This window comes from Ochotona princeps, chromosome 16 (genome assembly GCF_030435755.1).
Source record: "Ochotona princeps isolate mOchPri1 chromosome 16, mOchPri1.hap1, whole genome shotgun sequence".
Lineage (NCBI taxonomy): Eukaryota > Metazoa > Chordata > Mammalia > Lagomorpha > Ochotonidae > Ochotona > Ochotona princeps.
Window position 1 is genome coordinate 43,365,575 of NC_080847.1, and position 21,383 is coordinate 43,386,957.

The following is a 21,383-nucleotide window of genomic DNA, read 5'->3' on the forward strand; positions in this document are numbered from 1 at the left end:
AAGTGTTTTGAATTTCATATTCCCCATTCTCTCGATGTCTTCCTCAGTTAACTCTGAGGTTGGCAAAGGCTTTTGCTCCTTTTCAGTGGAGTCTTCAGTAATATTCATTGTGCTTCTGTGTCTTCTTTTGCTCTTGTTCATTGTATTTTTGGTTATCAGATTCTTCTCCTTGGGAAGGTTTCTAAGCTGTGTCACCCACAGGTCTACGTAATAATTGGTACACGGCTCTTTGTTTTCAGTCACTTGTGCCACTCCCTCCAGCAAGTTTCAGATCTGGGTTCTTATGTTAGAATTCCACCATGGTCTGCGTAGCCCAGCTGTTGGTTCACCAGTCTACACCTCCTGTGATACTGTGCTGAGGCTGTACTATTGTATATACAAACTTTCTTCACTTCCGGTTGGAACAGGTCCCAGGATTTGGGAGATGCCATGAGTCCTATATAGCTAGGTTGTTGGTGGTGATCTTACCAGAACCTGTTGGGATTTTAGGTGTGAGGGCCATACAGACCTTATTTTTACCCCTTTGATGCCAAAGTCGGTATTGTTTTTTCTGTTACCAGTCCTACTCACTGAGCTCAGTGAGTTCACTCCCAGTTCAGCGCGTGCACAGCTCACTGTTTTCCCTGGAATCTCAAATAGTGGGTTTTATTTTTATTTTCTTATGTGTTTTTTGACAGTTTCTCTATTGCAATAGTAAGTGCTTACAATTTCTGTTAGTCTGCAGAGATTGTTCTTTTAAAACTGATTAACCCAAAAACTATGGAGAAGGAAAGAGATATCTTCTATCCACTGGTTCATGTCTCAGGTGGCCCCAGTAGCCGGATATGGGTCAGTCCAACGCCAGGAGCCTAGAACTCTACCTGATCTCCCATGTGGATGGCAGGGACTTAGGTAGCTGATCCATCCAGTGCTGCTTTCCAAGGCGCATTAGATTTGGAGATAGAGTATGCACAACAGAGCCTATCCTAAAATCTTACCCTTCGCGGGAGATATACTCCATTGTGTTTTTGGAACATAGATTATTCAGCCTGTTTATATATGAACACTTTGATTGTTTCTGCTGATTTGCAATTGCCTACTATGATGCAAAGCATAACTTTGTCTATTTGTACTTTTGTATCACTGGAGATACATTTTCAGGGTAGATCCCCAGAAATAAGATTGATGAGCCATCTGCACAGTTACTGTCTGGTTTCTGTATAATTTATTTTTAAGATTTATTTTTATTTGAAAGGCAGATCTTCCATCTGCTGATTCACACCTCAAATGGAGCTGAGTGGATACAAAGCTGTGAGCCAGCAGCTTCCCCCAGATTTCCCACATGGGTGCAGGGACCCTTAGGCTTAAACCGTATTTCCCAAACCATAAGCAGGGAGCTGAATGTGAAGTGGACGGCTAAAATCCTTGCCCTGAACATGCCAGGATCCCATATGGACACCGGTTCTAATCCCAGCGTCCCCGCTTCCCATCCAGCTCCCTGTTTGTGGCCTGGGAAAGCAGTCGAGGACGGCCCAAAGCCTTGGGACCCTGCTCCCGTGTGGGAAACCTTGAAGAAGTTCATAGCTCCTGGCTTCGGATCGGCACAGCACCAGCCATTGTGTTCACTTGGGGAGTGAATCATCGGACAGAAGATCTTCCTCTCTGTCTCTCCTCTATGTATAGCTGATTTTCCAATAAAAACAAATAAATCTTTAAAAAAAAACTTTATTATCCTGGGAACTTTTTTAACATTGATGCTACTGTATTTCATTGATTTTGTTTTAACAGATTTAATGTTTTGAATCAGGGAGTATCAAATGCTGTACAGTTACTGTTACATTTTGCTAAAAGTTGATGCTTTCTTGAAATTGTTCCTGCATTTCCATTCATTGGAATGTTTCAAATTTCTTTTAAAGAGTAATGCATAAATCAGTGAATTCCTCAAGTACTACAGGTACATATGATTTCTGTGTGTGTTTCGTTACTAAGTATAGAATATTAAATATTTTAAAATGCTTTCCTAGTTGATCAAACGTCACTCTAAAAGAATATCATTCAAGATCTAGCATTTTTGCAGTGCTCCTAATCCTTGCATCACAAAGTACATTGTTTTTGAGCACCTAGATTGTGCCAGATATTTGCATTTCAGGTGGCTTATCTCATTTGATGCTCAGAGTAACCCAGTGAGGTAGGTGCTGCTTCTATCCTCTCTCTCTCCTTGCTTTAGAGATGGAGAAATTGTGAATCTGGTGGTGGTGTGGAGCAGGTAAAGCTGCCACCTGAGTTACAGCCAGCATGCCATGTGGATTCCCACTTCCTGTCCCGACTGCTGTGTTTCCTCTCCAGGTCCCTGCTAATGGCCAGAAAAACGCAGCAGGGCAGGGCCCAAGTGTTTGGATCTCTGTTCTCTGTGTAGAAGACCTGGAAGAATCTCCTGGCTCCTGGCTTTGGCCTGGCCCGGTAGTGAGTATTGCAGCCATCTGGCAAGTAAACTAGAGGATTGAAGATTGATCTCTCTAACTCTGAAATGAATAAACAAAACCATCTTAGAAGAAGGAGATGTAGGACTGGAGATGATTCAACCCCTTAAACCACAGAGCTCTTTAGGGGACAAAACTGCAACACATTTAGCACATTTTTCTGACACTATTAGGAGATGAGAGTAATGTATACAGTCTTGTTTGTAATTAGGTCACCTTTCCAATGCTCTGAGTTTGAAACATGTTTTGTTAACCTTCCTAAGAGAACTCGTTTTGATTTGGTGGAATGGGGATGGGATTCCGCTGATGTCATTTGGCCATATGCGTAGAAGAAAACAATGCACAGACGGAGAATAGTAACAGGAGGGAACAAATGAGTTTAACAGTAAAGCATGGGAAACTCATTTAGGTGTTGTGTGCATGTGTGTTTAGAATCACCCCGTGGCCTCGTAGTGACCTGCTTTATCTCTCCCCTAAGGTGCCTTGTTTAACAATAGCTAAATATTTTTCTGGTATAGCAAGTTCTGTCTTATGATTTTTTAAAATTTCCATTACAAGGTCAGATACATAGAGAGGAGGAGAGACAGAGAGGAAGATCTTCTGTCCGATGATTCACTCCCCAAGTGACCACAATGGCCTGTGCTGTGCCAATCCGAAGCCAGGAGCCAGGAACTCTTCCAGGTCTCCCAGGCGGGTGCAGGGTCCCAAGGCTTATGGACCATCCTCGACTGCCATCCCAGGGTCACAAGCAGGGAGCTGGATGGGAAGTGGAGCTGCCGAGATTAGAACCGGCGCCCATATGGGATCCCGGCGTGTTCAAGGCAAGGACTCTAGCCGCTAGGCCACGGTCCCCGGCCTAAAGAAAAAGATTTTTTTTGAAAGAGAAGGAGAAGCAAATTTGTCCGTTGGCTCACTCCCAGTAGTTGCAACAAGCAGTTCTGGGCAAGACCAGCTAAAAGCCTGGGCCAGCATCTGAGCTGACTCGCTGCTTTTCGTGGTGTGTCAGAGAGGAGCTGGATCCCAAGTGGAGCAGGTTAACCTGAACTGCAGGAAGCAGCAGGTTAACACAGCACCACAACGACAGGCTTCTGTGGCCAGTTTTTGTGTGTGCAAATACATACCTAATGGTATGTTATTGCAAATAGTTTCTTTGGTGTGTTATTGTAACTAGTTTCTTTGTTAAAAAAGATTTATTTTTATCTTATTTGGGTATAATTTGCATAGCATCCATTTAAAAATATGCATCTTTGATGTTTTTAACAGGTTTTGAACTGTGCCTTTTTTCAGCACAATGCATTTGCGGAAGTTCTTTGATGTGGCACAAAGATCTCCTGTCCCCCTTACTGTTAGTTCCCTTTCTTATCCCTGACCCCAGGTAACCATTGAATTACTTTTTCTCCATATGGATTTCTACCTTTATACTATAGAACCTTATAGTAAGTGGGGTTTTGCTTCTGTCCTTAATCAGCAGAAGGTATTCTTAGGTTCATGCCTTTTGTTACATGTGCCAGGTTTGTTCCCTTGGAATGCTTCATAGTATTCCACTGTGTGCACTATGTTTTGTTCATTCATTCACAGTTGATGGACCCCATGCTGAGGTTTTTGAGAATAGTGTTGCCATGGACATTTGTATGCAAGATCCTATAAGTTTTTATTACGTTTGGGTAAATATCTGAAAATGGAATTGCTAAGTCAGATGGTGTTTAGGTTTTAACTTTTAAAGAAATTGCACCGCTGTATGATTCTGTTTCGCCACTAACAGTTCTCCATATCCTGCAAAGCCTCGTTATTGTCTTTTTTTAAATTAACTGTAGCCATTCTGGTGGCTTTGATATATCTTTGAGGCTTATTTTATTTTTAAAGATTTATTTATTAGAAATGCAGGTCAGATTTGCAGAGAGAAGGAGATCTAGACAGACAGATCTTCCATCTGCTGATTCACTCCCCAAGTGGCTGCAAGCCAGAGCTGAGCCGATCCGAAGCCAAGAGTCAGGTGCATCTTGTGAGTCTCCCAAGTGGGTTCAGGATCCCAAGGCTTGGGCCATCTTCTGCTGCTTTCCCAGGCTGCAGCAAGGAATTGGATGGGAAGTAGAGCAGCTGGGACATGAGCCTGCACCCATGTGGGATCCTGGCACTTGCAAGGTGAGGATTAAGCCAGTGAGTCATTGTGCCAGGGCCCATCTTTGTTTTGATTGACATTTTTTCTAGTGACTAATGCTAAGATCTGTTTTTTTGTTTGCTTCTTTTTAAATTTTTGGTTGTTTTTCTTTTTTAATATTAAGAACTTTCCATGTGCTTTTTCCTGTGTATCATTGTAAGTATGTAAGCCAAACTTTGGGTCAATTTTTAATTGTTGTCACTAGTTTTAGCAATTCTGCATATTCTAGTGCTTTATTACTTTTATTTGTATCCTAGTGCTTTGTCAGATGTATGATTTGTAGAGATTTCCACAGTGTTTGGCTTTTCTCTAATTTTACAAGTGATTGGAGCACAAAAGTCTTCAGTTTCAATGAAGCCTACTTGATCAGTTTTTTCCCTTATGGATTATACTCTAGGTATTTCACATGAGAATTCTTTGTCACAGCTCCAAGTTAGAAATTTTGAAGATTTAACACTTGGAATTATGGGTCTGACCCACTTGGAGTTAATTTTTATACACAGTGTGAGACAGGGATCTGAACTTTTTGTAGGGACATTTTGGTGCTTCATTGTGTCAGAACTGTTTGTTGAACATTTTTGCAATGAAATATTGTGGCCTCTTTTTGAAAGTACTTTTTCATAAGGCTGTTTCTTTGAATACTCTGAGTTGGTTCACCTATATGTCAGTTATGTCATTATTTTTGATTACTCTGGCTTATAGCAAGCTTTGTAAAAGGAAAGCGTTAAGTCCTCCAACTTAACCCTCTTTCAAAATAGTTTTGGGTAGTATCAGTTCTTTCTAGTAGGATACTTGAAAAAGTTAATGGAAAGATGGATTTGAAAGATAGTGCACATTTCTCATGAACTCTGAGGATTCTTCATAATTTCCAGGGAAATTGTAGAATCAGCTTTATTCCACTTAGAAAAACGCCTTTTGGAAGTTGGGTGGAATGTATTGCTCGAGTCGCTGCTTGGGACACACACACACCATTTCGAGGATCTAGTGTGAATTCTGGGTGCTCTGCTTGTGATCTGTCCTCCTGCTGAAGTGCGGCAGGTGATGGCTCAAGGACTTGGGGCCCTGCTTCCACGGGGCAGAGCCGGATTCAGTTCCCACTTCCTGACTTGTGCCCGTGCCAGCCCCTGGCTCTGGTGGACATTGGAAAAATGAACCAACAGGTGAAAGATTTTTGTCTATTTGTGACTCTGCCTCTCAAATGAAATGCTAACAAAAATGTTTACAAAATGCCCACTGAGATTTTTATAGGCGTTGTTTTGAATCCACATATTTTTATTACTTATTTGGGGAACATTTTCATGCTAAGTCTTGTAATCCATGAACCAATAATGTTTCCTTATACCTTAATTTTTCTTAATGTGTTTTCTGCTAGTTTTTACTTTTGTTGAATTTATTCCTAAATTTTTTGTGCTTTTTGATGCTTTGCAGCTGTTTCTTTAATGTCATTTTGAATTATTCATTCATAGTCTTTAGAAATAGTTCATTTTTTGTGTGTGCTGTCTTTGTATTCTGCAACTTTCCTGCATTCATTGTTTAGTTCTTATCAGAGACTGGGGTGTGTGTGTGAATTTGTTAGGGTTCGCTCCATATCCAGTGTTGTCTGTGAATAGACCTTTACTTTCTTTCAAATCTGGTTTATATGTCTTTATCTCTTTTTTTTTTTTAAAGATTTTTATTTATTTTTATTGCAAAGTTAGATATACAGAGAAGAAGAGAGACAGAGAGGAAGATCTTCCATCCAATGATTCACTCCCTAATTGACCACAATGGCCGGAGCTGCACCGATCCAAAACTGGGAGTCAGGAGCTCTTCCGGGTCTCCCACACAGGTGCAGGGTCCCAAAGTCTTGGGCCATCCTCGACTGCTTTCCCAGGCCTATGCGTCTTTATCTAGCCTGGCTGTGCTGGCTACAACTTCAAGTAACTATTGAATAGGAATGTTAAGAACAGATATACTCGCTATTTTTATTCTAGCAAAAAGGTATTCAGGCTTCCATCATAAGGTATACTGATGGGTACAGGCGTTATATATGTGCTTTATACTGTGTAGAGGAAATTCCCTTTTGTTCCTGGTTTTTTGTTGTTTTAAGAATAGGTTGAATTTTACCAAATGCTTTTTGTGTATCTATTGTCTTTTATTACTACAGTATGTTACATTAATTGATTTTTCTCTAATTAAGTCAATGTTACATCCTGATCCTTTTTACACAGTGCTGAATTTATTTTGCATGTGTGTGTGTTCAAATATGTGTTATGTATTTGAAATAGTGGCAGAGAGGGAGAGACGGAGATAGATGATCTGTGCGCTGGTTCACGCCCTCAAATGGCCACAACAGCCAGGTGAGCTAGGCTGAAAGGAGCCGGACGCTCCATCTGTGTCTGGCATGGTGGGTGGGGCCCAAGCAGCCATGCCATCTTCCACCTGCTTCTCAAGTGTGCTAGCAGGGAGGTGGATCCCAAGTGAAGCAGTAGAGCTTTGAATTGGCACTCTGATATGGGAAGGCAAGTGTAAGTGATGGCTCAGCCCACTATGCCTCAAAACCAGCCACCAATTTGCTTGAATGTTGAGAGATTTGGGTTTATACTGATCACTGCTGTTGGTGTTTTATGATGCCTTCGTGTGACTTCTGCATAAGAACAATGTTAACCTCGTGTAGTTGAGATGTAGGAAGTGCTCCTTTGCAACTAGAGGAGGTTATGAAGGGTTGATGCTATTTTTTCTTTAAATGTTCGAAAGATTTGCTAGTAACCAAATGATTTTTATTTGGGCGGGGGGAAGATATTTTCAATTTCTGTCAGCTCCTCGTATCACTGTATTTAGATTTTGTGTTTCTTCCTAAGCCTATTTATGAATATGATTCTAGGACTTTTTCCATTTCATAAAGTTGCCGCGTTTGTCATCTTAAAAGTTCTTCATGATATTCCCATATATTCCACTTAATTTCTGTAGAATTAGGAGTGGTTATGTATATATATATTTTTAAAAATTAGTATAACTAAAGATTCGTTACTGGTCTTTTCAGAGTAGCTTTTGATTGCTGATTGTTCTTTTCTATTTCATTGACTTTTATTGTTGAAAAAACTGTATTCTCTCATCTTTTCTCTTGCTTTGATCTTAGATTAGTGTTTTATAGTTGCCTTTTTCATTTTGTCAAGGTGTTACCTGCTTGAAATCACTCTTATGCTGACATTCGAAGATATTAATTATCCTATAATCACTGCTTTGGCTGCATCCTTTAGTTAAAGAACACTCTGTAATTTCTCTTGATGTCCTCTGTGATCCATGTTTATATAAACATGCTTTGTTTAATTTCTGAATATTAGTGGTTTCCCACATTTCTCTGTTTCCTGCTTTAATTATGCTGCATCTGGAGGACAAACCTGGCTCGGCTTTGGTTTTTTAGAATGTATTGGTTCGTTGTTCATGAGTGGCATTTATCCTGTACTGTGTTCTTCAAAGGACTATGCGTTCTGTTGTTTATGAGTTTTCCTATAAATGTCCTGTCAACTTCATCAACACCTGCTGTCATTTGTATTCTTGCTGATTTTTGTCAAATTTTCCTCCCCATTATTAGGGGTGGTTATAAGCCTTTAAACTCCTCTTGAATTTTCATATCTTTGATAATTATTAATTCGAATATAATTGGAGGGTTCTGTCAGTTGCACATATATCTTTCATTATTATATTTTCTTCATTGAGACTGTCATTATAAAAAAATTCCTTGCTCTCTGGCTACAGTTTGATCTTTCTTGTTTGTATGAGCCCTCAGCCTTCATTCTCTGACACAGCAATATTTTGTTCCAGAATTCACTGGCCATTTTACATTTTCTGTTTCGTATTAAAATCTTCTACCTGAATTTTGCCTCCATAACTGATCTTGTCATTTGATAATTTGTCACATGGCTTCATTTTGCCTTTAAATTCTATATGAAGCCTCAAAGTTTGGCTTTATCTCCTTTAGAATTTTTGTACCAAGTTCTTTCACGCACGCTCTCCTGACGCATTGCTTTCTTTCTTCTGGCAGCTGCAATCTTGACTTTGTTATTTACCATTTCATTTATGCCTTTTATATCAGCAGTAAATACAGTTGTGCTCATAGAGGGTTATGTGGTTTTGTCTTACAGATTTACTGAATATACTGAAAAGCAAGCTTTTAAAGTTTACTACTAGGTTTTTGAGATTTATTCATATTGATTCACATTGATTGAATATGAATTTATTTTAGAAAGTTTGCTAATTTGGCATTATGATTTCGGATTTATTCATATTGACTCATGTAACACTATTTTAATTGCCTAAATCAGTATAGCCATACCATAATTTAATATTATAAAGTAATGTGACAGTGGAAATCTTGTACTAGTTTCCTTTTACAGAGGTGCTAGAAATATCTGCATTATATATCCAGAAAAAAGATTTATTTTAAGTAATCATTTATGCATAGTAACTTTTTTCTTTTAAAATTATTATTATCATATTATCATTTTATGATACAGTTCCATAGGCCCTGGGATTTTCCCAACTCCCTCCCCTAATCCCTGCCCCCTCTGCAGCCTCCTGAGTTCTCCCATATTATTACAACAGCATAGTTCCTCATAGGCAGTCATAAGTCCATTATTGCAGGCATGGACAATGACAGAGAGTCCAACATCCTATTGTCAAGACACATTCAGCAGTTTCACTGGGAATCAATCCTCAATCCAGAAATCAAGATATATACTGCACCTCACATCTGGGCATGTCAGTTTCCACTAAACAGTCACTATAAATCCCCCCTGGGTGAAAAGCTACAACAAAGTCAACAACAGAAAGAAAAACAGAAACTTAAACGCCATAAAGTTAAATAACATGCCACTGGATATGATGGTCCTATTACAGTTACTATATATCCCCTTAAATGAAGAGCCACAAACCAGAATCACCAACAGGAAGAAAAACAGAAACTTAAGCCATGAAGTTAAGTAATATTCTACTGAATGACTAATGTGTCACTGAAGAAATGAAAAAGAAAATCAAGAACCTTCTTGAAGAAAATGATGCTACTGCATGACCTATGAGTCATTGAAGAATTTAATGAGAAAAAAATGTTAAAAAAAAAAAAAAGAAGCTAAAGACATCAAAATCCATGAGATACAGTTTCCGCTGATCTTGGCAGGTGAGATGTATCTACTGTAGGCAACAAATAGATGGGGTTTGTGTTATTGACTCATTCTACTAATCTATGATGTTTGATTGATGAGTTTAAGCCATTTACATTCAGTATTGATATAAATAGGTGATAATTTGGTGCTGTCATTTTAGCAATGGGTTGTTCATTGATTCAGTCTTCTGTTGTCATTTTACTGGGATGTTCTTTGCATTTACCTTTCATTTTGGAGGGTGATATTTCTTTTCTCTGTCAAGAAAACCTCTTTAAGTATCCTTTGAAGGGCAGGTTTGTAAGAGGCGTATTCTTTAACTTTTCTTTATTGTGGAAGAATTTAATTTCATTTTCAAAGACAAAGGAAAACTTTGTTGAATATGTTATCCTGGGCCGACAATTTTTTGCTTTTAGAATCTGGAATATGTAGCTCCATTCTCTTCTGGCCTGTAGTTTCCTGTGGGAGATCTCCTGTGAGTTTAATTGGCATTCCTTTATATGTCAATTGATTTTTTTTCATGTGCACACGTAAGGATCTTTTCCTTAGTTCGATTGAAGAGAGCTTGATTATTAAGTATCGTGGTGAAGATCACTTTTGTTCAAGCCTGTTGGGAGTTCTGTGTCCCTCCTGGATGCTGTTTCCCAAATCTTTCTCTATATTAGGGAAGTTTTCCTTTATTATTCATTAGGTACAATTTTAAGCCCAGCTTTTTTTCCTGCACCTTCTGGGACTCCCATAACTCTTATATTTGGCCTTTTAATAGTGTCTCTTATTTCTTGAATACTTTAGTTTTTTTAAAATTTTTTTTATTAATTATTTTGCATTATGTGACAGTTTCACAGGCTCTGGGAATCCCTCCACCCCTCCCCACACCCCTCCCCCCTGGTGGATTCCTCCACCTTGATGCAGTATTTTTTTTTTTAAAGATTTTTATTCATTTTATTACAGCCAGATATACACAGAGGAGGAGAGACAGAGAGGAAGATCTTCTGTCCAATGATTCACTCCCCAAGTGAGCTGCAACAGGCCGATGCGCGCCAATCCGAAGCCTGGAACCTGGAACCTCTTCCAGGTCTCCCACGCGGGTGCAGTGTCCCAATGCATTGGGCCGTCCTCAACTGCTTTCTCAGGCCACAAGCAGGGAGCTGGATGGGAAGTGGAGCTGCCGGGATTAGAACCGGTGCCTAAATGGGATCCCGGGGCTTTCAAGGCAAGGACTTTAGCCACTAGGCCACGCCGCCGGGCCCCACCTTGATGCAGCATTACAGTTCAAATTCAATCAAGATTCTTTCCTTGCAAACGTATACCAAGCATAGAGTCCAGCTACTTATTGTCCAGATGGGTTGAACAGTTTCTTGGGGAGACCATTTCTGGTCCGAAGTTAGAGCTGGTAGAATATCATCCCAGTCAATTAAGAGTCCCAATATAACATCAATAGCAATTTGCAACATTATGGAATTGACATGATTTTGAGTAACCAGTATGTTAAAAAAAAAAAAAAAGCAAGTCCTAACCACAACTTATGATTAGCTCATTGACATTTCAATTTTAGTTTATATACAGGAGCGGCTGCTATATACCTCAAAATGGCTATAAGGTAGCATTCAGCTGTCTCGTGTCTATTTCATTTTAGTATTTAGCCATTTGTTGTGTTGAAGTATAATTTTGCTGATCTTGGCAGATTTTACGATAATCTAGACTGGCTTGTAACTCTAACTAGACATTTGTCGACATTTAAGGTGCAGAGCATTTTGGGGGGTGGGCGGTGTGTGCAGGAAAATCCTCAACACCATGGTGAGGAGTAACTAATCTTTGTGTCCCACCCAGCGAGGCATGAGCCAATCCACGCCAGCTCTTTCCTGTCAGATTCCAAGCTCTACTTTTTGTTGTTTGTCTATTTATTTTAGTTTTTTTTAGCTTGTATGATTGTTTGTTTGCTGTGAGGGGTTTTCGAAGCGATCCTGATGGTCATTGCGAGGGAGGGCGGGGGTCCAGAGGTGGAGCCAGGCTCGGACCAAAGAAAGCTCTCCTCCCTGGTCCCGAAGGACGTTTATTGTTCTTTTGTTTCTGCGGACCGCTCAGGGCTTCTGGTTGTCTTTCCGATGACGTTGGTTTCTGCACGGTAGTGTTTGGACTTCTTCCATCCCCTGCGGAAGCTCCGGTTGGGGGTGGGTGACCTCAGAGTACTCGGCCTCCGAGGGCATCCAATTCCCTGTGGCCTCCTTGGCAGTTGGGATATAGTCCTTGTTGCTCATATTAATAGTTTGTGGTGAAGGTCTGGGAGTCTTCATGGTTGGGACCCAAGCTTCCTCCTTACCACCTGCTCCACTCTGGAGTGCCTCCTGCTCCATGCACATGACCTCCTGTTAAGAGATTGTCAGGATCGCACCCGATTCCCCCCTCACACATTGGTATAGTAGTTTTACTATTGTTTAGTGCCGCTTTGAGTCTGTTGTCTATGAATTACCAGATTTGATCTTGATAGGCTATATTGTACTTTTTCCTCACTCTTTTTATGGTCCTGAAAGACTTCTCTGCACTCCCTCCCCATTACGGATTAACATAGCGTATTGAGGGTATAGTAGGTTTTACAGTTTTTCGAGTAGATCTTAAGTATTCTGACATTAATTGTTGGTTTATAGATTATATTGCATTATCTTATTGCACTTGAATACTTTAGTTTGACCCAGCTCTTCTTCCAGCTTTTTGTTTGTTCGCCCTGGTGACAAGAAATATCTTCCAATTCTGAGATTCTTTCCTCTGCTTGCTTCATTCTGCTTTGGAGACTCTCCACTGTACTCTTAATTTGTTTCACTGTGTTCTTCATTTCTGATATGTCACCTTTCATTTGATCCATTTCCAGTGTGACATATTCCTTAAATTCCTTGAATGCTTATTTTATGTGCTTCTCGTTGTTTTAAGAAAATTTTACAACAAGTGTTTTGAATTTTATATTCCCCATTCTGTCGATGTCTTCCCCAGTTAACTCTGAGGTTGGCAAAGGCTTTTGCTCCTTTTCAGTGGAGTCTTCAGTAATATTCATTGTGCTTTTGTGTCTTGCTCTTGTTCATTGTATTTTTGGTAATCAGATTCTTCTCCTTGGGAAGGTTTCTAAGCTGTGTCACCCACAGGTCTACAGTTCATTTCTACTTATAGTGGTTGGTACACAGCTCTTTGTTTTCAGTCACTTGTGCCACTCCCTCTGACAAATTTCAGATCTGGGCTCTTATGTTAGAATTCTACCATGGTCTGCGTAGCCCAGCTCTTGGCTCAGCACTTCACCTGCTGTGATCCCACAGTATTGTTGCACTGTTGTCTCCAAGTTCAGTTTCATTCAGTTCCCAGGATGATAGCATATGCACAGCTTACTGTTATCCCTTCACTGTCAAAGCCTTTACCACAATGTACAAAATGGCGTCTGATGTGAAACTGGTTGAGTTCTTGATCTTGTGGCCATTAGGTTTGGGGGCTACCCGGACCTGTTTTGGGTGGAACCTGAAGGATGCCATGTCGTTGCAATTCATTGAGCCTGAAATGAGTGTGCTCCCAGCTCAGTGCATGTGCAGTCTTATCCCATAGCCATTGCCCCCCTAAACAAGATGATCCCCGATTCGGCTCTAGTGTGGATTTGGGTTGCGAAACTTACCCTGTTTAGCATCTGCTGCTCTCTCTGCTCCTGGTCAAATCAAACAAACCAGCAGAATGGGCAGTTCTTTGTCTAGGTTCATGTCCTGATTTTCCAGTGGACTCCCCTTCTCACCTGGTTTTTGGTGGAGTTCAGATGGCCGTATTGGGCATATTGGGTCACTCCAACACCACACTGTTACCTCTGCTGCCTTCTTGTGTCTGTCAGTCCCCAGGTGCCCCTCTGCTGTTGTTGTGTCCTCTCCTATTTTCTGGAATGTGCTCTCTCTGTTTCACCCTGGCTAATGTTTTTCCATCTGTGTAAATGTGGCCTCACCCTGTTCTGCCATCTTGATTCTCCAGAGTTTAATCTTAAAATTCATGTCTGTCTGATTCTGTGGCCAACCCAGGTCTATAATAATTTTATTTGCGTGGTTTATATTTTTGCGTCCTTTTAATTGCAATCTGTAATTTTGTACTTGCTGCTTTATTTTGTACACAGAAAATAATTGAATCTTGATTCTAATCAAGATTTTAAAGATTAAAATTTCTAAATTTTAATTAGTTTTATGGAACTTGCATTGTGGCCCAGCCAGTTAAGCCACCACTTGGGATGCCTGATCCCCTGTGAGCTCTGGTTCGAGTCCTGCCTGCTCCACTTCCATAACTACCAGGTAATGTACCTGGGGATAAAACAGTATGGCCCAAGTCGCTGGGCCTGTGCACTGATTTGGGAGACAAGACCTGGGTGGAGTTCTCATCTCCACACTTGGCTGGCCGAGCCCTGATCACTGTAGCCATCTGGGGAATAAACCAGGAGATAGAAGAAATGTCTCTCTCCCTTCCCCCTCCCTCTCTCTTTGCTTCTCTCTCAAACTCTGCCTCCTTCACATAAACAAAATCTTTAAACAAAAAAAGTGTCTCAGGCCTTTATACTATCCATTCTGATGGCCTAGCTCTTAATTGTTTATCCATTCATCTAATTATGGATAGGAGTCATTTCTAACTGGTATTTTACTGATTGTTTTTGGTATCCTGTTGTGTCTTTTTTTTTCTTTGTAAGATTTACTTGTTTTTATTGGGAAGGAAGATTTACGGAGGGAAAGACAAAGAGCTTCCATTTGCCAGTTCACTTCCCAAATGGCTGCAGTGGCTAGAGCTGAGCTGATCTGAAGCCAGAGCTGGGAGCCTCTTCCAGGTCTGCTACATGGCCTTAGGCTCCCAAGGCTTTGGGTCATCTTCTGCTTTGCTAGCTCCCAGGGAGCTGCATGGAAATGGAGCAGCCAGGACACAAACCATCATCCATTTGGGATGGCAGCACTTGAAAGTGCAGGATTAGCATGTTCATTGTATTGAACATGGTACTGTCCATGCTTGTGTTATTTTTATTCTGTTCTTCCTTGGTTGTTTTCTATGTTTGATGAACAATACTAACTAAATGCTAGTAAAATATGGAAGCTGCTTCAGTGTTGTTCCATTTCCTTGCTTCTTTGTGTGCCTTGTTAATGTGATAGATTTTGCAGCAAAACATTAAAGTTATTGCTTCATGTATTTTAAATTAGAGAAAATAACAGATTTATTTATTTATTTAAAGATACATTTATTTTTATTGGAAAATCAGATATACAGAGAGGAGAGGAGAGAGGAAGATCCTCTGTCCAATGACCCACTCCCCAAGTGGCTGCAGTTGCTGGAGCTGTGCAGTTCCAAAGCCAGTAGCCAGAAACCAGGAGTTTCTGGGTCTCCCACACAGGCAGAGTCCCAAGGTTTGGGCTGTCGTTGACTGCTTTCTCAGGCCACAAGCAGGGAGCTGGACAGGAAGTGACACGAACCAGTGCCCACATGTGATTCCTGGTGTGTGCAAGGGCAGGACTCAAGCCACTAGGCCACTGCACCAGGCCCAACAAATTTATTTATTTATTTGGTACTAGGGAAAAGGTTTATACTTTATTGTTATGGGAAGCCCTTAAATGTTACCTCAGTGGGTTGTTAATTTTTTTAGTGGTTGCTCTTGACCAAAACATTTATTTTAAAAATTTACCTGTGTGATTACTATTGCTCTTAAACTTCGATATGGAGTCCTAGCTACGAAGAGAGATCATTTCCCTTCAGCCTGAGGTACTTGACTCTGGGTAGCAACAAATGACTTATTTGGGAGTATTATTTGTTAGCTTTGTTACACTTCTTCCTCTGGTCTTTTGAAGTGTCAGCTGCTGGGTCATGAAGTCAAGCAAAAACGTTTCCTGGAATTATCATGGTAATTCATGAACTTGGTTCTTTGAAGATTTTGATATGTCTGCATGTGGTTAACTTATTGTTTATACTACATGGGGTTCATTGGGCTACTTGAATATGTAGATTAAGACTTTTAATCCAAATTGGAAAGTTTTCACATATTAAGAACTTTTTATTGCCCTGACTTCAAAGAACATTGAAACTCCTATGGCCTTTATTCTTTGCCTCGGGAACTCCCTTTCTGGGTGAGTTGAAGTGGTCAGTTGTAAAGCACCAGCTTCATACTCATCTCTCCGTCCCTGCTGCTTACCCATACTGCTACTCAGACTGTACAATCCCTGCTGATTGCATTGAGTTTACAGATAATTCCTTCTGATTTCAGATCTGTTAAGTTGCTAGTGAATTTTTCACTCTAGTTACTGTGTTTTTCAGCTCCAGCATTTCTATTGTATAATTTTTGTTTTTATCAGTATGCTCTATTTGAACACTTATTGTTTTCGTGCTTTGTTTAAACATGATTTGTTTTTTCTTTTTAAGATTTATTGATTTTTATTGGAAAGACAGATATACAGACAGGAGGAGAGACAGAAAGATCTTCCGTCCAATGGTTCACTTCCCTAAGTGGCTGGCACGGCCAGTGCTGTGCCAATCCAAAGCCAAGAGCCAGGAACCTCCTTCCGGGTCTGCCACGCAGGTGCAGGGTGCCAAGGCTTTGGGCCATCTTTGACTGCTTTCCCAGGCCACAAGCAGGGAGCTGGATGTGAAGCGGGGCCGCCAGGATTAGAACCGGTGCCCATATGGAATCCCGGTGTGTTCAAGGCGAGGACTTTAGCCGCTACGCTATCACTCAAGGCCCCATGATTTGCTTTTGTTTCTTGAATATAATTAGTTGTCTTGATGTCTGCTAAGCCTAACATTTGGGGCACTTCTGAAATATTTTTCTGTATTGACTTTGCTCTTCTCATGGCTCTGCCCCTCCTCCCATAGTTGTCAACCATAATTTCCTGTTGAAACCTTGGTATTTTTATTTTCTTTTGAAGATTTATTTATTTTTATTGGATAGGCAAATATACAGAGAGAAGAGATAAAAAGGAGGATCTTCCATCCCCTGGTTCACTCCCCAAGGGGCTGCAATGGCTGAGGCTGAGCCAATCCAAAGCCAGGAGCCCAGAGCATCTTCCAGGTCTCCCACGTGGGTGCAGGGTCCCAAGGCTTTGGGTCGTCCTTGACTGTTCTCCCAGGCCACAATCAGGGAGCTAGAATGGAAAGCGGGCAGCCGGGATTTGAACCATCACTCTTATGGGATGCTGGCACTTTCAAGGCTAGGGCTTAGCTGCTAGGCTATAGTGCCAGGCCCGAAACCTTGGTATTTCTTAAAAAGTTGTGTAACTGTTATGAATTTCTTTTTTTTTTTTTAAAGATTTATTTTATTTTTATTACAAAGTCAGATATACTGAGAGGAGGAGAGATAGAGAGAAAGTGGAGCTGCCGGGATTAGAACCAGCGGCCATATGGGATCAAGGTGAGGACCTTAGCCACTAGGCCACGCTGCCGAGCCCAAACTGTTATGAATTTCAATCCCTTTCTGTCTATGGTCATTAACTTTTGGTTATTTATATTGTAACTCGCTTGGATTGATTATGGGAGTTTGTTTTCTGTACAGTATGGTTTCTGTCATCTCTAATTGTTTTTACACCTGGTTCCTTACAGGTCATCACTGGAGTTAGGCAGTCATTGCAGTTAAACACCTTGGTCTTGTAAGAGTCTTAACCTTTGTTGGTGGATCTGTGTGTCATTTGGGGGATGCGTTCAAAACCTCTGCAATGTGTATGCTCCTGAGAGTTGTAGGGGTAACTGGAAATTTGGAAGGGAGGGGGTCTCTCTTCAGCATGTTAGTAACCTGTCTTTCAGAAGTTAAGCTTATCAAGGCCTGCATGTATCTCACTCCCTGGTGAGACCATTTTCAACCTGTCCGCTGGTTTCTTGACTGGCACAACTAGCATTACCATGTCAGGTCTGTTGTGGGGGGGTTATTTGCATTTCTTCGCCACTGGAATTGCCGCTGCTTTCAGCAAGGTCAGTGGACTCCATCTGTTTTGTGTCTTGGTCAGTTCATTTATCCTGAAGTGGTGTTTATTTATTTTTGATAATTTTGTGGAATAATTAAGGGGTAGACTTTTACATAGAGAGTGATGATGGGCAGAAGACACACCTTTCACTTAATCCGTGGATCCCTACACAGGCAGTTTCCCCCATTATCAACAGCTCCACTAGAACCTAGGTTAGAATTGTTGAGCCTATGGGGACACACCCCCCAAAGTCCTTACCCTCAGGATGCATTCTGGGAGGCTGGCCAAATGCCAAGTGTATAGGACTTAATTCACAATAATGCTATCACACCAAGCAATTTCATCATCCAAACAATGCTGCCTGTTGCCTAGTTAACCCCTCTTTAGACTCCAGCCCACAGGAATAATCACTACTCTTTGTCGTCTCCAGGGTTAACACCTTTTGCAGAGTTTCCTGTCCTTGGAATTATGTGACATATATCTAGCCTGTCTAGGTGGCATCTATCACTCAATAATGTTATTTAAATTCCCTCCATGTCCTTCCACCTCTGAAATGATACTTTGTTATCTGAAGATGCCACTGTTTCCATGCACCTAAGGAAAGCCATCATGGTTGTTTCCAAATTTTTGAAGTGGCAAAGCTACTATAAATGTTGGAGTGTTGGTTTTAGTATGGGCAGAAGTGTTCGGCTCCTTTGATTAAACACAAACGGTTATGGGCCCAGCACAGCAGCCTAGTGGCTAAAGTCCTTACCTTGAGCACAGCGGGATCCCACATGGGCACTGGTTTGAATCCTGGCAGCCCTGCCTTCGCTTCCAGCTCCCTGCTGGAAGTGGCCCGGGAAAGCAGTCAAGGACAGCCCAAAGCCTTGGGACCCTGCACTCGAGTGGGAGAATCAGAAAAAGCTCTGGTCTCCTGGCTTTGGATTAGCTCACCTCTGGCCCTTGCAGCCACTTGAGGAGTGAATCATTAGAAAGAAGATCTTCCTCTGTGTCTCTTCTCTATATATCTGACTTTCCACTAAAATTAAATAAATTAAACACACACACACACACACACACACACACACACACACACGGTTATGATCATTGGATTGCGTGGTAAGAAACTCCAGTTGTTTTCCAAAGTAACTATGCTATTTTTCATCCAATGGCAGTGAGGCATCTGTTAAAGATTTTGGCCCATTTTTGAAGGTTTTTTTTTTTTTTTTTTTTTTTTTTTTTTGAGCTTGAGTTCTTTGTGTATTTTGATTAACAGTCTCAATAAAAATGTCTTTTGAGAAGCATTTTTTTCTGTTTATCTTTTCATTCTCCAAAGAGTGTCTTTTATAGAGCAGAATGTTTTAAAACAATTGCTTAAAGTAGAGAAAGTGATAGCTCCCATCAGCTGCTTCTCTCCTCCAAGTGCCCACAATGACCAGTGAGGCCAAAGCTGAGAGCCAGGAACTCGGTGCATACCTACCACACGGGCGGCAGGAGCCCGATACCTGAGCCATCACTACTACCTCCCAGTGTCTGCATTAAAAGGAAGTAGGAGTCAGAAACTGGAGCTGGGAATTAAACCCAGCTATTATAATGAGGGACCTTAACTATAGTCCAAAAAACTGACCCAGAAAATTTTAACTTTGATTAAATCCAACTTACAAGTTGTGTCGTGGATCCTGTCTGATCTCATGTGAAAGGTCATCACTAGGATCTTCTAGATTTTCTCCTAAATTATTAAAACCTTTATCATTCTGCATTTACATTGTATCCCTGTGACTTCACTTTGAATTTTGTGTGTGTGTGTGTGTGTGTGTGTGTGTGTGAAAAGTGTGTCCAGACAGGTCTTTTCTTCAGTGTCAGCGTCAAATTCCAGCATCATTTATTGAAGATACTCTTTGTTGCATCGTCTCTAACTTTGTTCTCTCTCAATGTCTTGTTGAATTTTTGCCTCTCATGCAAGTTTTATAATCAGTTTGTAAATATATACAAGCTAACTTAATGGGATAGTGGCTGTGATTGTGAGGAATCTATAGATCAAACTGGGAAGAACCTTCCTATCCATGAACATGGAACACCTCTCCACTCGTTTTTGTTTGCTTAATCAGAGTTTCATAGTTTTCCTCCTGAAAGTCTTATACATGGTTATATCTAGGTATTTCATTTTGGGAATACAAACAAAAATGGTATTGTTTTGTTTTGTTTTGTTTTAGATTTATTTATTTATTTATTTATTTTTTAATTTGAAAGGCGAATATACAGAGAGGAGGAGATAGAGAGGAAGATCCTCCGTACAATGATTCACTCCCCAAGCGGCCACAACAGCCAGAGCCGAGCCAGTCCGAAGCCAGGAGCCAGGAGCTTCCTTTGGTTCTCCCATGTGGGTGCGGGGTCCCAAGGCTTTGGGCCATCCTTGACTGCATTCCCAGACCACAGACAGGGAGTTAGATGGGAAGCAGAGCTGCCAGCATTAGAACCAGCATCCATATGGAATCCTAGCATATTCAAGGTAAGAACTTTAACCGCTAGGCCATGGCGCTGGACCCCAAAAATGGTATTTTTTAAAATTTCAAATTCTATTTATCTACTGCTAGTATGAAGGGAACCAATTGACCATTGCCTATTGACCTTGTATTCTGCAACCTCGTTATAAATCCTTATTAGTGTCAGGAGGATTTTTGATTCAATATATAATATTTTCTATAAATATTATCATGTAATTTACAAACAGTTTTATGGTTTCCTTCCAAATATTTATACCTTTTCTTTTTTTATATACCTTTTCTTTTATATCTTACTACATTAACAGGAACCTGTAGTACAATGTTGAAAAGAGATGGTGAGAGGGGACATCCTTGCCTTGGCTCAGATCTTAGTGGGGAAACTGAGTTTCTCCACATTAAATAGTTACAGAGTTTTTGTAGGTATTTTTAAATCAAATTGGGCCTGGTGTGATGTTTCAGTGGCTAAATTCTCTCCTTGCATGCACTGGGATCCCAAGTGAGCACCAGTTTGTGTCCTACCTGCTGTACTTCTCATCCAGCTCCCTGCTTGTGGCCCGCAAAAGCAGTAGAGGCTAGCTCAAAGCCTTGGGACCCTGCACTCACGATGGAGACCCAGAAGCACCTGACTCCTGACTTTGGATCAGCTTAGCTTCAGCCATTTTAGCTACCTAGTGAACCAGCAGGCAGAAGATCTTTCTACTTCTCTCTGTAGATCTACCTTTCCAATTAAAACAAAGAAGAAATTCTCTTTTAAAAGCAACAAACGAAAGATAATTTTCGTAGTACTGAGGGCTTTTTTTTAATGTTATTTACTTGAAAAGGGAAGAGGGAGTAGAAAGAGAATGAAAGCTTCATGCACTTCACAAATGCCTGCAGGAGTGAGGCCCGGACCCAGGGCTCCGGCTGGATTTCCCACGTGAGCGGTATGGAAGTCCCAGTGAGTGAATGTGCTCTTATCCTCTCAGGAGTCGTTGTCAGGAAGCTGCAGCTGAAACAGGGCAGCCAACACTTGAACTAGTACTCTGATCAGGAATAAATAAGCGGTGGCTTATCCCACTGAACCACAATACCTGAGCTTTTGAAAAAACAAAAACAAACTACGAAATGTGTTTTCCTTCATTGTTAATGGTGTGATGCATTAGGTTAGTTCTGAGGTTTTCAACCAGGCCGTATACCTGAAATGAACCTCACTTGGTTGTGGTGTGTAATTC